This window comes from Corvus cornix, chromosome 2 (genome assembly GCF_000738735.6).
Source record: "Corvus cornix cornix isolate S_Up_H32 chromosome 2, ASM73873v5, whole genome shotgun sequence".
Classification (NCBI taxonomy): domain Eukaryota; kingdom Metazoa; phylum Chordata; class Aves; order Passeriformes; family Corvidae; genus Corvus; species Corvus cornix.
The window spans coordinates 105,431,349-105,449,409 of NC_046333.1; positions in this window are offsets into that span (position 1 = coordinate 105,431,349).

Sequence of the window (18,061 nt, forward strand, 5' to 3'; positions counted from 1 at the left end):
TCCCGCTAGGAAGAGGTCACCCCACCGCTCCCGCTGGGAAAAGGGTCACCCCACTGCTCCTGCTGGAGAAGGGCATCCCGCGTCTCCCGCTGTGGAAGGGGGCACCCCACCGCTCCCGCTGGGGCAGGGGTATCCCACCGCGCCCGCTGGGGCAGGGGCAGCCCGCGGCTCCCCGCGCCGGGCCGGCACCGCGCTGGGGCTTCCCCGCCTCTCCCCGCGCCCCGCGGGCGCGCACGGTCCGTGAGCGGAGGGCGCCACCGCGCGGGCAGCTGCGCACCTGCGGCCGCCGCCGCGGAGCCGCTGCCGGGCCCGAGCGGCGCTGCTCCGTGCCCCGGCTGGGGCGGGCTGCGGAGAAACCCCCGCCATCCCGCCGAGCTCCCGGGCCCGGCTGTGAGCGAGACCAGCGGGAAAGGGCTGTCCGCTGCTCCCCTTCGCCGGGCTTTGGGGGCTGGTGGGGTTTGTGGTGGGGTTTTTTTGGTTTCCTTTTTAATGACTCTGCGGTAGCAGGTGTAAACACGGCCTTTTCTAGAAACCGGTGTGGCAAGGATTGCATGAATCATGTCAGTATGGAGGCCTGAACACACACTCCGCCTAAAGAACAAGAAAAAGCATTCCTTCTTTCCGAAGAGACTAGACACACACAGGCAATACGTTTTAAAGCTGTGTCTGTTTTCACTTTAGGAGAGCTACTTTCAGCTACTTTTGACATAAATAGCCACATTTCCTTTCCTCTCTCCCCACTCCCCTAGATCCTTACAGAAAGTACTAGGATGCTTGAAATAACAGTCATCAACAGCACAGAGCTAGAGATTCCCATAAAACAAACTTGAAGCTACAGACCCCACACAGAGACCCAGTGCCACCCTGGTGGTACTGTGCATGCAGGAGCAATGTCAGGATGGTTTGCAAAAAATGCATCTTCTAAGCTCTCATTTATGGTGAGTAACTCACAGTTCATGCCAACAGAAGTTTCATAGCATCTCATTCTGTGTCACAGGGGTGTGTGTGCAAGGTGAATGTGATTATGACATGAATGCAGTTTAGGCTGAGGAAGTAAAGGTTTAAATCTGGTCTCTGAGTACAAGTAAATTTCTTGATAACTCTGTCATTTCAAGGCTGACAGAGATTTAAGGTATATAATACTGGCCTCTAGGGCAAATTCCTAAGGCAGCATCTGAAGAAAAGCAGAGGATTTTTTATTGGCAGAATTTCTTTCATCTTCCTCCTACCATTTTAAATTAGACCTTTTAAGTTATCTGACTATTCTACTATTCTATTCTGCCACACTATTCTATTTTAAATATCTATTTTATTAACTAGAGCATTATAATTCTATAGAAGTTTCTAGGGGAGCTTACATCCTGTGAGCCTTGTCAAGCCTGACTGTGGCTGACTGCAACAGACTGCTGGAAACCTTGCTGCTATAATTCTAATTCAAAGGAACATATTTCATCGTGTACCATGATGGGCATCTTTTTGACTCCTCAGAAACCCCCTTTCTATATTTATGCATATTTTATAAAAAATACTATGAGCAATTTATCAAACTGCCAGAAACTCTGTTGATCCATAAAGCCTGATATCTCATACACAGTGGGTGGATGTCCAGCCACTATATTCATATTTTCTCAGTATGTCCCAAACAGCTGCACATTATAAAAAGAACCTGGAAGAATTGATGTACCTGATAATTTTATCATGAAAGGGCACATGTATTTCTGCCAATACAGAAAAGGATGAATTGTTCTTTCCCAAAAGCAAGCAATCTTGCCAAACCAGCTCTCTCTCTCACACACACACATACGCTGTGGGTTTATAATCTATCTTGTTATTTATCTCTGCCCAGGCCTCCTTTCTTACTGGGGTGGTTTGGGAAACCTATTGCTGATCAGTATGCCAATGAATACTTGTCTGCACCAGTTTCATAAACACCTTTTCTTGGGTTTCCTGACTCCTCCTCCTCCCCAAGGGCCAGCTCCTTGGAAGGATGAACGTGTCAGAGGGGAGGTTAACCTATCCATGAAGTCATTCAGCTGTAGCTGTGGTCATCTGAAAAAGGCTAATTAGGGATAGTCTGGCAGCACAACAGAAGTTATTATGGCTCAAGCACAGCTTGGCAGACATTTCAGCACTTTCAGCTGAGACATGTCACCTGCAGCAGAGGTGGGAAAGTCCCACTTTCCTCCTGGAGGCTAGATGTCAATCCACTCAGTAACAGAGACAGCTGAAGCATTTCATTCGCTGAGTTGTTTTTCTTTTATTAAACCATTCCCCCTAATGCTTTCTTTAGGTAAAAGCAGCAAAATGCTTAGGCACACTGTCGGCAGCATAAACATCTGTGTTCTTTATCATGTCCAAAGGGACAAAGCTGCAATCCAGACAAGCTTGTTTACCCAGGGATGTCCTGGGCAGGATGCACAAACTCCAAAAAAGCCAGAGAATGACAACCAGGGACAGTACTGGAACTACAAATCTCTCAAGAGATGATAGAGGCAAGCCTCACCTGGTGGCCAGAACCCTTGCCAGCCTCTTTGCATGTGACCACCAAGCATTAGCAAAATCTCTGTGAGAATCTTCCAGATAATTCCTTGCTTCCTTTTATAACCTTACTTCCAAGCAAACAGTTAAAAAAGATGGGCTGTTTTTTTTTTTTCTTTCCCTCTCTGAAGTGAGGAGGCAGAACAGTACTTCCCAGGGCAACAGCATAAGAGCACCAGCAGTCCAGTCATTCTGCTCTTGCCTCTGCCTGGAACTCACAGTGAGAGGCAAGGCCAGTGGACTGCCTGTGTCTTGCATGATTGCCCACACAGAAGCTCAGTGTTCGATCTTACCCTGTGGGTGTCCTCCTCCCCCTATGCAGTAAATGAAGGCAGATGACTTCAACAACACAAAGGAAGAATCATTCCCATCCAAACACAAAGGCAAGAAAATCACTTTCTAAATAAATGAATGACCAAACAGTGGACTTGGTTTCACAAGGAGGTACCGCCATGCTATGCCTGTGACAGAAAATTTCCTTGGATGACCGATAGATTTATTTATAATCCCAGATAAACTCATATGCTCCAAGAGAAGAAAAGAATTGTCCTTCATGCTTTCTGACAGTGGTTCTTTGATCAATCATTTATATATGAAAAATAGAAAAATAAATTATGAAAGGCAAACAACAACAACAAATAAAGGACTTCTTTTAAGACTTAATATTCCAAAGACCTATTCCACTAAAGCCAGCAACATATAAAATGCCACAAAAGACCTCACTAGTCCACAGGGCAGAAAAAAGGCTTTAGCACTGGAAGCAGATATATACCCACTCTCATTTCCATTTGATCCAGTGTTCAGGGGGAAGGTAAACCCTTAAGCAGATTGAATATACAAAGCTTCACAAGTGCTGCCAAGATACAATAATTTATACTGTACAAATAGCAGACACAATATTTTTGTTTTCCACATTGCTTTAGATGCAGCTGTAGCCCCAGGTGAATGACAAGTTCTGGTTTTGTACCCAAATGTGGCAGAATTTTGGGTACACCTTTAGAAACAGTGGGACTGCTACGTGCCTGTGTCCAGAAACAAAAATCCATCTGTAGTTCTGAGGTATTGCTAATGGCATAGCTAAAGTTATTCATAGTTTAGATTTACCAGAAATAGTTGGAACAAATTAATAATGAATTAGAACATTTCTTATCATCGCAGGGAGCGAGAGGGAATAAATAGAACCATCCATATTTTCTTATTACAAAACAGTGTGCAGCCTATTACCAAACACTAATTTAGTGTTGCTTGTGCTGGAAAACTGTTGAAGGGTCCCTGGCTCCTGACAGTGCAGCTTAATTCAGTCTGACGGGAGCAAGGCTGCACAGAAGCAGTCCAGGGCAGGCAGGTGAGGACCATCCCAACAGGGGTGAATCCCAGCCTGCCAGAGCCGGGCGCCGCTCAATAATTCCAATTAACCATGCTAAAGATGACAGAGACGGGTCACGCAGAGCCCAGTAAATATCAATCAGAACCACATATTCTGATGAGAGAATAACAAAGTCTTTCTCATTAAGGAAAAGAGAAAAGATGTTTGGTTGGGTGTAGAGGCCTGTCCTTGGTGGCTTGTACACCCTGCAGTGCAGCCTCTGCCTTGTGGGGCTGCAGCCCATGCTGGCCACAGCCAAAATTGCCCTGAGCATGGGAGCCCTTCACGTGGCTTAGCTCCCTGTTTTGTGCATAGTGAGCAACAGGGAGAGCTCCCACATCCCCTGGCAGCACAGAAGGGCCTGTGTGACACCAGATGCACAGCTCCAGAGATGTGGGGTGGGGTGTGGGGTGAAACTGGGGAGCTGGGTTTGCTGGCCTCCTGGGTTTGCCATGAGCTGGCTGGACAGCAGACACTGGGGTCACCAGCCAGACACTGGGGCCAGGAAACAGTACATAATCTTTGTCTGTTGTCATAACTTAAATAAAGTACTCTAGCCTACTTAGCCTAAAGGAAAATGTGTGGTTCTTAGTTTTTATATTTAACGATAGCACGAAGAATTTCTTTGTGTGTGGCCTTATGGTCCGATCCATCTCTATCTTCTAATAAAATGTATTTCTGTAACAGCTGAGGCAATTAATCACTTAAACAGAATTGGATTACAATCTCCATTACTAGAAAATCTTTAAAGTCAGGCTTGCTATCTTTCTAAAAGATCTCAAGCTATCGAGCCATTCTTTGTCCTGCTTTATGCAAAGGTCAGACTGGATGTTCATAATGGCCTCTTCTAATGTCAAAAATCGGTCTCTGACCCTTGTAATGCCACTCACTGATTTCAGACAGAACTGCACTGGATTTATTGACCCTTCTCATTAGGAATGAAGATTGTCTGCAGAAACTCCTATGCGATTTCATAACTCCAGGTACATGTCTATTGAGCTCATTATGTAAATACTTATGGCTTTAGTCAGTTTTGAATTTCATAGGAGTTTGCAGAGCACAGAACAAACCAGAAATTGCTAGGACATTGCAAGACTGAACTCACTCTTTTGATTCCCAGATCTGTGTTCAGTCTCCAGAGGTAACTGTATATGTCAATAGCAGCAACATAATGATAAACCACGATACTTCGTAGATATGTTTTAAATCCTGAAACTTAAATATGGTATTTTTCACTGTAATGAAAATATATTTCCTGGGGATTTTTTGCTTCCAAGTGCAATCATATTATTGACTTTGAAATGTGCCTTCAGAAAAGAAAAATAAATAAGTTATTTGCATATAATTTGGGGTGATTCTCTGACATATGCTACCCTACAGCAAACCCAATTTTCCTCTAAGCCTCAGTAACACTTGAGATTGTTCTAAAAGGTATGTTGGTTTTAGCTGTCTGTAAAGAATATTTTACCGTTGCATAAATAACTTTAGCTAGTTTCTCTGATGAAATACCTGAGTGTGACATGAATTTGCTCTGAAACACAATAGACAAGAAGTTTGAGCAAGGAAATTAAGAAATAACATCTTATCATCTAATGCTAACACTTAAAGGTGTTTTGGCTTTTGGGTTTGGTTCTGGTTTGATTTTTTTAGTAAGAACTTGTCTTGGATTGCAGTGTATTCTATTACCATCCTCATGAGCTGTTGAAACCAGGTGGGGCAGTGTTTCCTTGCCTCCTCCCCCCAGACTATCTTTCTGTTAATGGCCCATCATTGTCCTGCCGCATGACTCAGAGATAACTCCCTCCGGACTATCTTCTGTTAATGAGCCTAATCAACACTTGGCCTCATGACTCATTACCCCATTGTGAGATGCTCCACCCAGAGGGAGGAACCAAGCATCCCATCCTGGATATAATCTGAGATTCCAAACACCTCATACACTCTTTCCATTGGATTCCCGGAGGACAGAAGCTACACAGCCACCACTGGACCTTCTGAGGAAGAACAGACTCTTCTACAGGATCACTCTTCAACAGAACCACAGCCACCATTTTATCGGACTGCTACTGCCACCCTGACTAACAGGGTGTCAGGTTGTATCCTGACTGTCAGTTCGAACCAGTGTTTCTGCCTTTTTTTTTTTTTTTTTTAATTTCCCTGTTAAATTGTTATTCTGACTTGGTGCCTTCCATTGGTTTGTTTTCAAGCTAGTACAGGACTCCACAAGGAGACACCTTTATATGTTTCACATACCTTTCTGGGATAAAATTATCACATTCAAAAGAAAGCCATTGTCCAGAACATTATTTATTCAAACATCTCCTCTATGGAAAGTAAATAACTCTGGTTTTAATACAGCTCTTAACCCTTAGATCAGTTCTACCAGTTTTGTTCTGAGACAGGGATTGCTTCTGATGTACTGTTTATTTCCACATAGCCTTTCTTTCATTCCTCTCATTCCTAATGCAGAATATTTTTATATTGTTATCACAGAGGTACAACAAAGTAAACCTTGTTTACTACAAGATAAATACTGGAATAGGAGATTAAATTCTGTTTATGAAAGGGGAAAATATTTGTTCAGTACTGAGAAAATTCTGCTAAAACCTCCATGTCACAGATTTAGAAAAAAAATATTATCTTTTATTTTAGATGAAAGATGAGCTGCATGTGGTCTGGTGATGATATGCCCATACTTAATGTGGGTTCCTCATACTTATAAAAAATGCTACAATTATGCAATAAGTTTAATCTGAATGCATTATCACTAATCTTACAATATTCTTGTAAGTCATATATTTATTAATATATTACATCCATTTCATCCAATAAAGTATTAAATACATCAAACTCAGTGACTTTCTTGGGAGCACATAGCTAAAAAACATTAATAGTTCCAAAACAAATACCTGACTCCATTGATGTCAAAGGCAAAGATCCTGATTACTTAAGTGGGGTCAGATGATCACCTTTGGTAATCTGACTCCAATTTTTTGCAAGTGTTGAAAGTTTACCACTCAGGAATAATACTTCTCGTGCCTCCAAGTACTCAGTGCCACTAATCTATAGTGCCACTATAATCTATAAAGTAAATATCTGCCAGTGAGTTCTGTCATGAATTCAAGGGAGACTAGTGTTTAGCTTCTATGAAGAGTGATTTTAGTTGAAGAAATTCCTGTCTCAGCTCCCAAACTTGTAGTCATTAGGTGATGGTCTCCACCAGGGCCTGTAGAAATCATCAACGCTAAAATGGCAAAGAAAATATCTCCAAGAAAAAGAAAATGTACAGTCAATGACATGAAACACTAGTGAATTCATGTATTTGTTGCTAGTTTTAAGATGATTAATAACCATGAACTAAACTAAAAAGAATTAAAACCACATTACTCATCCTCTGAGAACAAGGTAATCAAAGGAGACTTTGCAACTGAGTAAAAGCTGTCCTTCAAAAGAAATCTTTCCCCATCTTCCAGTGTTGATTAGTGAATAATACTGCTAGTCATTACACTCAATAGAGTTGGTGTCCTTCCTTGATTTTCATGAGGGAAGAAGAGGCAGTAAGGAGAGCTGAATCACAAGTTTTCCTCATGTTTTTTCTTAATGCACAGAACTTCTCTGGAAAACAGTGACAGGTAAAGTCAGCACAGTCACTGAAGTGCATTAGAAAGATGGTAAAAGTTCCCAAGCATTGATCCACAGACAAAAAGTACAAACTTGGTATTAGGATGTGAAGAAAAGTGTAATGCCCAATGATTCCTCTTGTTTTCAACATCTGCATTTAGTTTAAGTATTTAAACCTATAGTAAGTACTTTTTCAGGATCACTCCTCACCATTTCTATAGATTCCACAGGATGGGAGACAAACCACTCCAGAATGCATGATTCATGGTTATAAAACTCAGAGATGTCAACTGGGAAAAGTGTTGCAAAACAGTACATCCTGGAGGTATTTTGTGCTGTGCTACATTAGTCCAAAATGAGCCTGCAACAAAAGGGAAGCTGTGCTTGAAGAAGAAAACATTTCCTCTGCTCCAGTTAGGTATTATAAAACTGAAAGGTCACAGAGATATTAAAATCCATTTTTTTTAGCTCGCAAGAAATGGAGAAAAGGTGAGGGGGTGGTGGAGTTCTCCATTCAAATGGTTTTTTCAGAAGAAGCAAGGTGGATTGAAGTCAGGTACAGCTCTTTAATTCCACAGAGGTCTGTGAGCAAAGCACTTATATTTGCTTTAGCTCACAGCTGCTGCCTTACTTTTGCTGAGCACTGCATATGTGTAACTCCCAGTGAACTATTCCATGTCACTAATATACTTATATGGCCTGGAGTCCTATTTAGAAAAGCAGCAAGTTTTAAATAAATGAATACAACAAATAGGAATGCTGAATGTTTGCCTTCCTTGGGACTGGGCTGTTAAGGGCACCTGCATAGTACTGGCTGTAGGAACTGTTTATTTCACAGTATCTTAAACTTTTAGATTGTTTTTCAGGCGAAATGTTAAGGCAGATTGAAAGGAAAACTTCTATGGATGACACCTTCACACTGCTTTCCCAACAGGACCAGCAGAAGCTGTACCTCTGATAGAAAATCCTAAACATTTTTCACACAAAGCATCTGAAAGTAAGTTATAAGGAAAACCCTGTCTGTGAATGAAGCAGTACTGCAGAGAAATCAATGAAATTCACACAGACATATTGCAAAGAAGATCTGTAGTGCACGTTTTAATAACTCAGCACCGGATTCTCTCTCTTTATTTCACATCCTCATCACTCGGTTTTGCTTTGGCAAAAGCTACAGCAGTATGAGACGCATCCATCCATCCTGTCCTGTCCTGTCCACCTCCAGAAAGCCGTAAGTGTCACAGATGCATCATACACAACAAAGTTATCAGAAATAAAGCAAGGAGGGGTTCATCTGTGAGAGAAAACCCAATTTTATTCCCACCTTAGCATCACCGAGGTGCTGGTGCAGAAGGTTGTGGCAGACTCCTGTGTGATTTTCTCATTTTCCTGGCTGTTAGATCTGTTACAGATTAGGCTGGGAGCAGCAAGACCAGAAGAGTCGAATTGGGAATATCTGCTGTTTGTTTGCTCTCTCATGGCCCACTTTCTTAGACCTGTTGTAGGCACAGGAGTGCTGTGGGCACGGGGTACACTTGTCCCAGCAGACACTGGGGGTCTGGCCAGCTTAGGCAAGGCTTGACATCTTACATGTTTGAGAGGCATCTTCCAATGCCACGGACCATACGAGACAAAAAGGGACGGCCATCCCGAGGGGATCTGAGAGACAGCAGGAAGGGAGGATTTGTGCAGGAGTAGGAGTACACACAGGCTGGTTTTCATTTAGCCAGACTGAGAAATAGCAGCCTCAAGGACATAGCAACCCTGGTTTTTGCACACAACAGTCCTTAGATGCTGTCCCACAAACAGCTCTGCAGGCCGGCGGAATTCAGCGCACAGTGGGAGTACGTGGCCAGATGCTCCTTGATGGCAGACACTGGGCGGGGGAAGCGCAAACCCCTCGTGCCACCTTGTGGCTGCTGGATTACAGCTGGCACAGGGGGATGCCACCCCTCCTGCTCCAAGCCACGCTCTTACAATAAAAGCACTTTTGCCTCCTGCGAGCTTTGGGGACGTCAATCTCTCACTTTCGGGCGGGTGTGAGCCCTCACCCCGACTATCTCCTACAGGCGCATTAAGGGGCCTGAGTCATCCTGAGGTGCACTGGGAAGCAGCAAACAGTCTCCAAGGCGAGCAGGGGCAGGCATGAGTGCCGATCCCACAGGCTGTGCCTGCGAGCCCAATGGAAAATCGCCTCCCGGTTTGGGTACACGATGTTCTAAGTGCGCTCTGTGACTGGCCATGGTGAGAAAAACATTTTCTTGTTCTCTCCCAGTGCATTATGAAAACCCACTAAAAGGTGCTTTTCACGCCACAAAACCTTTTAAGAGGATTCTGTCAACACAAAAGCAACATTGATAGCAGTTGCCTTTAAAAGTACTTGAGTCTTCAAACTCTGAAATGTGCTTCTTAATTTTTTTTTTTTTTTTTAATTTTCCAGACTTGGTCTACTACCAGGCTTCAGAGAAATGTTTTCTGTAATTGCATGAGTAAGAAAATGCATTGTGAGATTAATGCACATAACAGTTATTAAAACAATTTGTAAACGTATTGTCCACAAAATGGATATTAAAACACATGGATCTTTGCCTCAGTAATAAAATAAAATTGTTGTAGGGAATTTTGTCAGAGATATTGAGAGGACTATGAGACCCATTTGCATGTGGCGCACATGGCCCTGGTCATGTCACCAAGGGGTCACAGTTTTCTGCTGTATTTCTTTTCTCTTCTCCTTTACCCCTCATTCATATGTATTGGTACCCTGGCACTGGATGATAGGATGCACAAAGCCGATTTTTCTAACAGAGATTTTCCTCTGCTTCTGATGATATTAAGAAGTAAGTTGCCACGCAGAAAGCATTATGCCCACCTCACATACTTCAAGTACAATGCTGCCATTGCTGTCTCTTGGAAAACATATGGATGGGCCACCACTTTCACCCTTTCATCTCTCAGCAACTAGGGAAGCAATTTTTGATAAAATAGGATGAGCACTCAGAGTTCTGTCTCCTGCAACTTCTTTCTTAGCTTTCATTCTGATAATCTCGTTACTGTAAAACTTGTGTAAATGCTTCCTACAGAGCCATTTCAGCACCAGAATTTGCAAGTAAACAGTCAGTTAGTTTATAAATTATGTGTCTTCCATATTTGGGAAACAACGTATAGCTCTGGCCACTGCAGCAGGCAGTTAAGGAAGAAAAAACTAGAAAATCTTAGTGTTGGTACTGCTGAGAAGGAATCATGTGCCAGTCACTTTTTGTGGTGAGAGGAACAAGTATTACAGTAAGGAAGAGTTCACTGTTTGGAATAGTACCAAACAGCAAATTATTTTTTATTTTAAAAGGTTTTTATTTGTTCATTCAATAGGAAGCATCAAAGATGCTAGCAGCTAAAAATTAATCAGTCTGCACCAAAATATCCTGCTTCCAGAAATAATCATGCAAGTGATAAAACCACTGGTCATCTGTTGCTTTGCAAAACTTTTTCAATTTCTAAGATGGCAATCCACAGCTTGCATCAATGCCTTATCCAGCAGAGATTAGCCAACCTGGTTGGACAGCTAGTAAAAATGAAATTTCAGATATTCAGGATCAATGCATTCCCTGAAGACTGTGGAGCTCAGGTTGACTGCCAACCCTGACACCTGCCAGTAAGAGTTACATTGCAGTGCTATGCAGTAACAGATCCCAAAAGGGCTTCAATATTTTGACCATGTATCAGGAACTCAGAGGCAGTCACTGGAGAATATCCTTCGGTAAGGATAGTTTTATGGTTATAAAAAATGCAAAACGCATAATACAAAATTCAGCTGTGGTGTTTTCTTGTTTGGTTTTTTCCTTTTCTTTTCTTTTTTTTTTTTTTTTCAGGATTAAAACAACATTTCCAAAGAATAAGCAAAACTGACCTCACCTACGTACAAAGACTGAAATGTGCTAAACTTTGAAGACTATAAAAGATACATAGGGAACATTCTGCATCTGAGGAACAGTAATTCTGGATCCTGCAGAAAGGTCTACAAGATGGAGGTGACTAATCTGGCCTCTTTAATGACTAGAAAAAAAAACAAATTGGAAAATAACCACCTTCCAGGCCTCACTTCATGCAATGACCTGGAAAAGAAACCCTATTGGCACCAGCAATCAAGTTTTCCTGTATTATCTTCCCAGGGGGTTGACTACACTGTCCTAAATATTGGGTGAGTGCCTGAGGTCCAGAATTCTTTACACTGTAGTTATTCCTCAAGAATCCAAACACAATTAGAAAAGCAGCAACATACAGTGGTAGTCAGTATACAGCATTAGAATAACAACAGTTCAGAATTGCCAATCAGGAGGGGTACCAAAACAAGGATATAGCACACCAGCTGTGGACTTTATGATTTTCAAGCCACTTTTTACAACAGGAGCAGAAAAGTAGCTCAGAAAACAGGAAAGCATGGCAGTATCACATCTGTTTTTCCCAAACTGACAATTTTTGTAGCTAAATGAAAAATAAAGAAATTCATAGAATTGTAGACTCATTGAAGTTGGAAAAGACCTCTAAGTTTGAGTCCAGCTCTTAACCCAGAACCTTCAAGTCCACCACTAAACCACATCCCCAAGTGCAACATCCACACCCCTTTTGAACACCTCAAGGGTGGTGGCTCCACCACTTCCCTGGGCAGCCTTTTCCAATGTCTAGTTGTCTTTTCAGTGAAGAATTTTTCCCTGATATCTGTTCTAAACCTCCCTTGGAACAACTTGAGGGCATTTTCTCTCATCCTGGTGCTTGTTACTTGGGAGAAGAGATCAATCCCCACCTTGCTACAGCCTCTACAGTCAGGTGGTTGTAGAGAGAGCAATGAGGTCTCCCCTGAGCTTCCTTTTCTCCAGACTGAACAGCCCGAGCTCCCTCAGCCGCTCCCCATATGAGTCACTCTCAAGACTCTTCCCCAGCTCCATTGCCCTTCTCTGGACATGCTCCAGCACCTCAATGTCCTTCTTGCAGTGAGGGGCCCAGAAGAGAACACCGGATTCCAGGTGTGGCCTCACCAGTACCGAGTACAGGGGGACAATCCCTGCCCTGGTCCTGCTGGCCACACTGTTGCTGATACAGGCCAGGATGCCATTGCTCTTCTTGGCCACCTGTGCACACGCCGACTCTTGTTCAGCCAGAGCTCCTTTTCCAGGGAGCAGCTTCCCAGCCACTCTGTCCCCAGCCTGTGGGGGGCTGTTGCAACCCAAGTGCAGGACCTGGCACTTCGCCTTGTTAAATCTCTTACAATTGGCTTCAGGTACCATTCTCCAGAACCCAATCTCTTCTAATTTATTTTTAAGAAGAAGTTACAGTTTTATCTTGCATGCATGATTTGTTCAAAGGATACTTGAAAAGTAAACTTTTGAAGCCAGCAAAAGCCTTTAAGCATTCTAAATAAGCGATGGATTTGTTGCACTCACATTTCTAACTTACGTTAAACCAAACAAAGAGCAGAAAATGTTTTTCAATATTAGCTTATTACACTGACAGAGAGTTCCTCAATGTTCCTCTCATATTTTTGTTCCCGCTATGGTCAAATCTCAGTGTGCTGGCTAGTACAGGCAGTGTACTCTGTCAGGCACTACTTCACCTGTTGGAAATGGTTCTTACCCAAAGGCTTCACAATCTGAAAAGAGAGGACAGGCATGAATAAGAAACTGTAAGCACAAGAGAGACTTCTTGCCTGTGATTATACAGGGAAAGTGGTCCCAAAGTGGGAGATAAACTCTACATCTGCTGCTCTCTTTCAACATACTACTTAGAAGTACACAACTGGGGTTTTTCTCTTCCTTTTTCTTATGGTTTGGGCATTATAAGGCTTGGTCTCACTGGCAAATTTCAGCTAAAGATCATAGGAAATGTATTCTGTTAAATGTAACTCTCTGGCCAAATTTGTGCTTGCTACCTAATCCTCGATACTACTGTGCTGATAACTGCTTCTTTTGTGGTGCTCACACTTGAAAGAGAGGTCAAATTGTATGGACAATTTTTTGCCTTCAATGTGATAATCAAGCATGCCTGCTGCCTGGACTCCTGCAGGGAATTCTCATCCAGCACTGTAATTTCCAATCCCTTAGCCTATCAAGTACTGTTGATGTTTCATTTCAGGCAGAAGACCATGAAGTGTTTTTTAGCTCTCAGAGGCCTTAAGGAGGAAACAATTTTAAGCAATGTAAGAAAAAATACAACAATTGCATGCACCCTTATTGTATCACCCATATGCCGCAGCGGAGGTCAGCTGGTATTAAAGATGACATGTTCTTATTCTTATTTGCTTTATATGCTTTATATGTTAATTGCACACATTTCCTTACTCTAAGGTCTGGAAAAAGTACCCTTCTGTAGCAAATTCATCTCAATCACATAACTTGAGTTGGAAATTTTTCTCAAGAAACTTTGCTTAAAGTGCTTTAAAGATGGAAGAAGTGCATACTTACACATTTTATTGGATTCATGTTATTATAAGAGTAAACCTGAAGTGAACATTTCTTCTGCTGAACTGGAGTCTGAGCTGAGACGCTTTTTAGAAGCACAGGTTTTACTTCACTTCTACTGAAAGCTTCAGCCCTGAGGTGATGAAATCACCCTGAATGCCACATGGAGAGAACACCATTCAGTAAGCAGTGATCTAGTTGAAAAGATCAAGAAAGTAATTTGTGGCCTTTTACATCTTTAATGCAGCATAGAGGGTTTAGTCATTTTGGACAGAGATAGATTAGATGTGTCTGAGTGAGTAACCTGAGGGCAATTCATTAATTAGGAAGAACATGCAGCTGCATATGGGCAAAATTAGGAAGAAAACACATTTGCAGATGCATGAATGGAAGCATGAACAATTCCTTCCCAGTTTTCTTGTCTGAACTGTCATAAAAGCTTGATTTGATTCTGAAAATTGATCATTTATTTTTGGAGATTTTAGAGGTGCCTGGGTAAGTACAGGGGGATGAAGTCCATACAACTTAAATCCTATTTCAAATTGCTTTGATCCTGCTCCTCATGGTTCGTTTCAGATCTGCAGTGTCTGGTGTTTTGGGTAAGTCAAACACTTTGTTTAATTGACATATAAAACCAGATGTGGGAGCTGAGTGGCTGAATGGTGATAAGCAAAATAAAAGATCAGACACAGAAGTGAAAGAGAGGTCATTAAATGAAACAACTTTTATGAAACTGTAAATATCTGTTGCAGTCTTTCAAATTGCAAATTTCTGATCTATAAGAATGCCTACCAAAATCCTATTTAACCAATATTGCCAAAATAATGGATACCATTATACTTGTCACCATTTTCCTGTTCTCCTGGGAAAATTATTGTTTAGAGATTACAGACTAAGGCAGTTTGAAATCAGATGTCCTTAAACATGATGGAAGAGGAGGAAGAATTGACAGTGCAGTACTTTTTCATTTAAAAGAACATTTTCCTCTGTACATTGTACTTCAAAGATCAGACATATCACTTTAATCTGCATTTAATTTCATTACTGACAGAAGATACTGAGAGAAGAGAAAAACAGCTAAGCAAGCAGAATTGTAAAATTCTCTGTTGAACACAAGAAATGAGCATTCAATATTTTCCTCTACCCACTTCATAAATGAAAAGGTCCCAGTTCGCACATTCACACCACTTAGAATCTGCTTTGAGGTCCTAAGATAATAATAAAAAAAATTTAATATGCAGAATTTTCTATTCATATTTTATTACTTGAAATTTTAGCCAAAGTGTATGAATTAAAAAGAATTCAGCAAAGTCCTCAGACATCAAGTGCAGCAAGTGAAGTAGGCAAAGAAAGGAATGTAGCTTGGTACTGTTGGACTATAGTTTCCTAAAGTGATCATGAGTATCTCTTGTTGAGATACCTCTTCAACACCCCACCAGCTCAATTCAGTTCCCATTCCTCCCCAGCCAAAAACGCTTGCCATGAAGATGGATGATGAAATTTAGAAATTTAGCAAATAGTGGGATTGATGAGAAAAGGAGTAACAGCTGAAGGTTGGGTGTTTTAAAGGTCAGGCTCAGATGTGCTGACTGGGTAGGAGTTTACATAATAGACTCATCTGCCATGTCTGGTGAAAGGTTAGTGCTACTAACTTCTGTGTCAGAAATCAGTCAGATGTAATACAGGCTCAGACTGTCGGAGCTTTAGGTGATTCCCATGTATGGCAACAGATTTTTTTAATGGAACCCAGGACTTACTTTGACTATGTTTAATAACACTGCAAGTCAACTTTCTTTCAGGACTATACATTGTATTTTAGGAGCCTGATGTCAAAGAAAAGGTGCATGTGAATAGACTTTCATGACTGCCCATCTCTCACTTGGAGATCAGAAGAAGTTCCAGATGTTCACACACTTTGAAGTGGGTGCTGGGTTTATTGAATATCTGGACTAAAGTACTGCAAAGGTGAGTGTTTAAGGGCTTGACAATCATTATCCCTTTTCAGGTGAATGCTGAGTCCCTTTGACAATGTCTCTTAGTAAGTAGTTGAAAACAAGTATGTTTGAAACAGTATCCCAGAAAAGATAAGTAATAACACTTTATTAGAGAAATAATTTGACACGGCCATGCACTAAAAGCATCTGTGACTCTCTTAAGCATCTGAACTCTCAGGGGTTAGTATTCCTATTGTTTTTACTGTTTTATCTTAATTGCATCATAAAAGCCTAAAAAACATCACAGTGGTGTCAGTTAATATTGAAATGGAAGACACATATTAAAAAAAGATATAAAGGATCACAAAACAGAAATGCCTAAGATGAAATTAGACACTATTAACAAGTGACTATTGTATGTGTCTGATGAGAAAGGGCACAAGAGAATGAATTATTTAAGTTGTGCACATACTTAGAGGAAAACAGGTGCTTACAAACTTTAGGACAGAAAACCAAGTATAAAATCCTTCAGCTACCACAGTTACTTTGGTACAGTTTGGATGGACTTCAAGTTAGCAGTTTTGAATGTGTCAGAGTGATAAATAAAATCCTTGGCAGAATGCAAAACTGTGATAGCTTAAAAGAGGAATTCCTTGAGGAAAAATGTGAGAGGTAGAACAGATGTTCCACTTCCCAGATAAAATGTCTTCAGCAAATCCATGTATCCACTGTAGTTTAATTGAAGAGTCGTCCATCCTACATTTTCACAAGGTGGAGACACTTGTTTACTGATGGAAGGGAATGGTTACTTCTTCTTTTTCAATAAATATTTCATTATATAACTACAAAGAGAGACAAATGAAACCTCCAAACACCAGCTAATAGGTCCAAATCTTAATGGTTCTTTACAAGGCAAAGGACACATGACAGTTCTTTCCCACATTTTCGTAAAATGATTAAGCACCACCATTCCGAGAAAAAAAAAAAAAAAAGATATTCTGGTAAATTACTTTTGTGACATCAGGAAAAAATAGACTTCTTTGCAGACATATAATAGTCTCTAATGGCAAGATATTTATTTACAAGTAAATATAAGCAGTCCGTTTGGGGTTTAGTCAATTCATTCTTCATTTCAACTAAAAAAGCCAGACACAAGAGAAAAAAATTGTCATTGTCAGATGACAGTATACCATGTCTCACCTTGATTTGTGACTTTGGAAATTTAAGAACCAGGTTTTGAGAGAGGCTCTGCTTTTACCCAGGGGGCTGCATGTCTGTAGTCACGAGTGAATTTCTTCAACCCACACTTGATTTGGGAACGAAGGACTGTGACTCACACCACACCAGTGGGCAGGAGGAATCGTGGCTCCGCGCTTTGCAGTTCCAATCCATGGTTTTTACTTCTTTGTTTCACACCAGAGGGGAAAACTCATTTGTTTAGTTTCACTTATTCAATCTCATTCAGCTAAATATTGAACCAAATAAGTTTTGAGTTGACCGACCCTCATTTTGGCCAAGAAACAGGTAAGGCTCTAAGTTTGGTTTGAAGATATTCAGGAACATAAACTTGTCTCTTTGTCAAAGCTTGCCCCAAAGATTCTAGCAAAACCTTGAAGGAAATCTGACACAACCTAAAACTTATCCAGGCAATAAAGAGAAATATGATGGAATTCATTCCTTACTATCTGAAGAACTCCTCGTTTGACATTAATTTCAGCAGTTCTTCATGCAGAGACATGGAGAGGTGACAACATCTGGGTAGCACACAGAAAACTTAGAGAAGAAGGCAAGTGTCAAGTCTTCAGGTGTGCACAGAACTTATGCTGTTGAGCCCTTGCAATTGCTGCTCTGGCACTTTGCATGCTGCTGGGACATGACCCATTTCAGACAAAATATGCTAATAAAGATATTTTATCAGCATGACACTTTTCAGCTTTACATATCTAGTGACACTTAGAAAAAATTTTTGAACAAGTGATGCTTGTGTTTTTCAAAGTTGGATTGATTCATTGATAACTGTGCACCGTGAGGGACCAAGTATCTACTCTATGGAAATCAACTCTATCTTGCAAAACACAGATAAAAAGAGTGCACCAGTCATGGCATTCATGCCAAGGGATCGTATTGAACTGGTTAGTCTCAAAAGAATTATCATC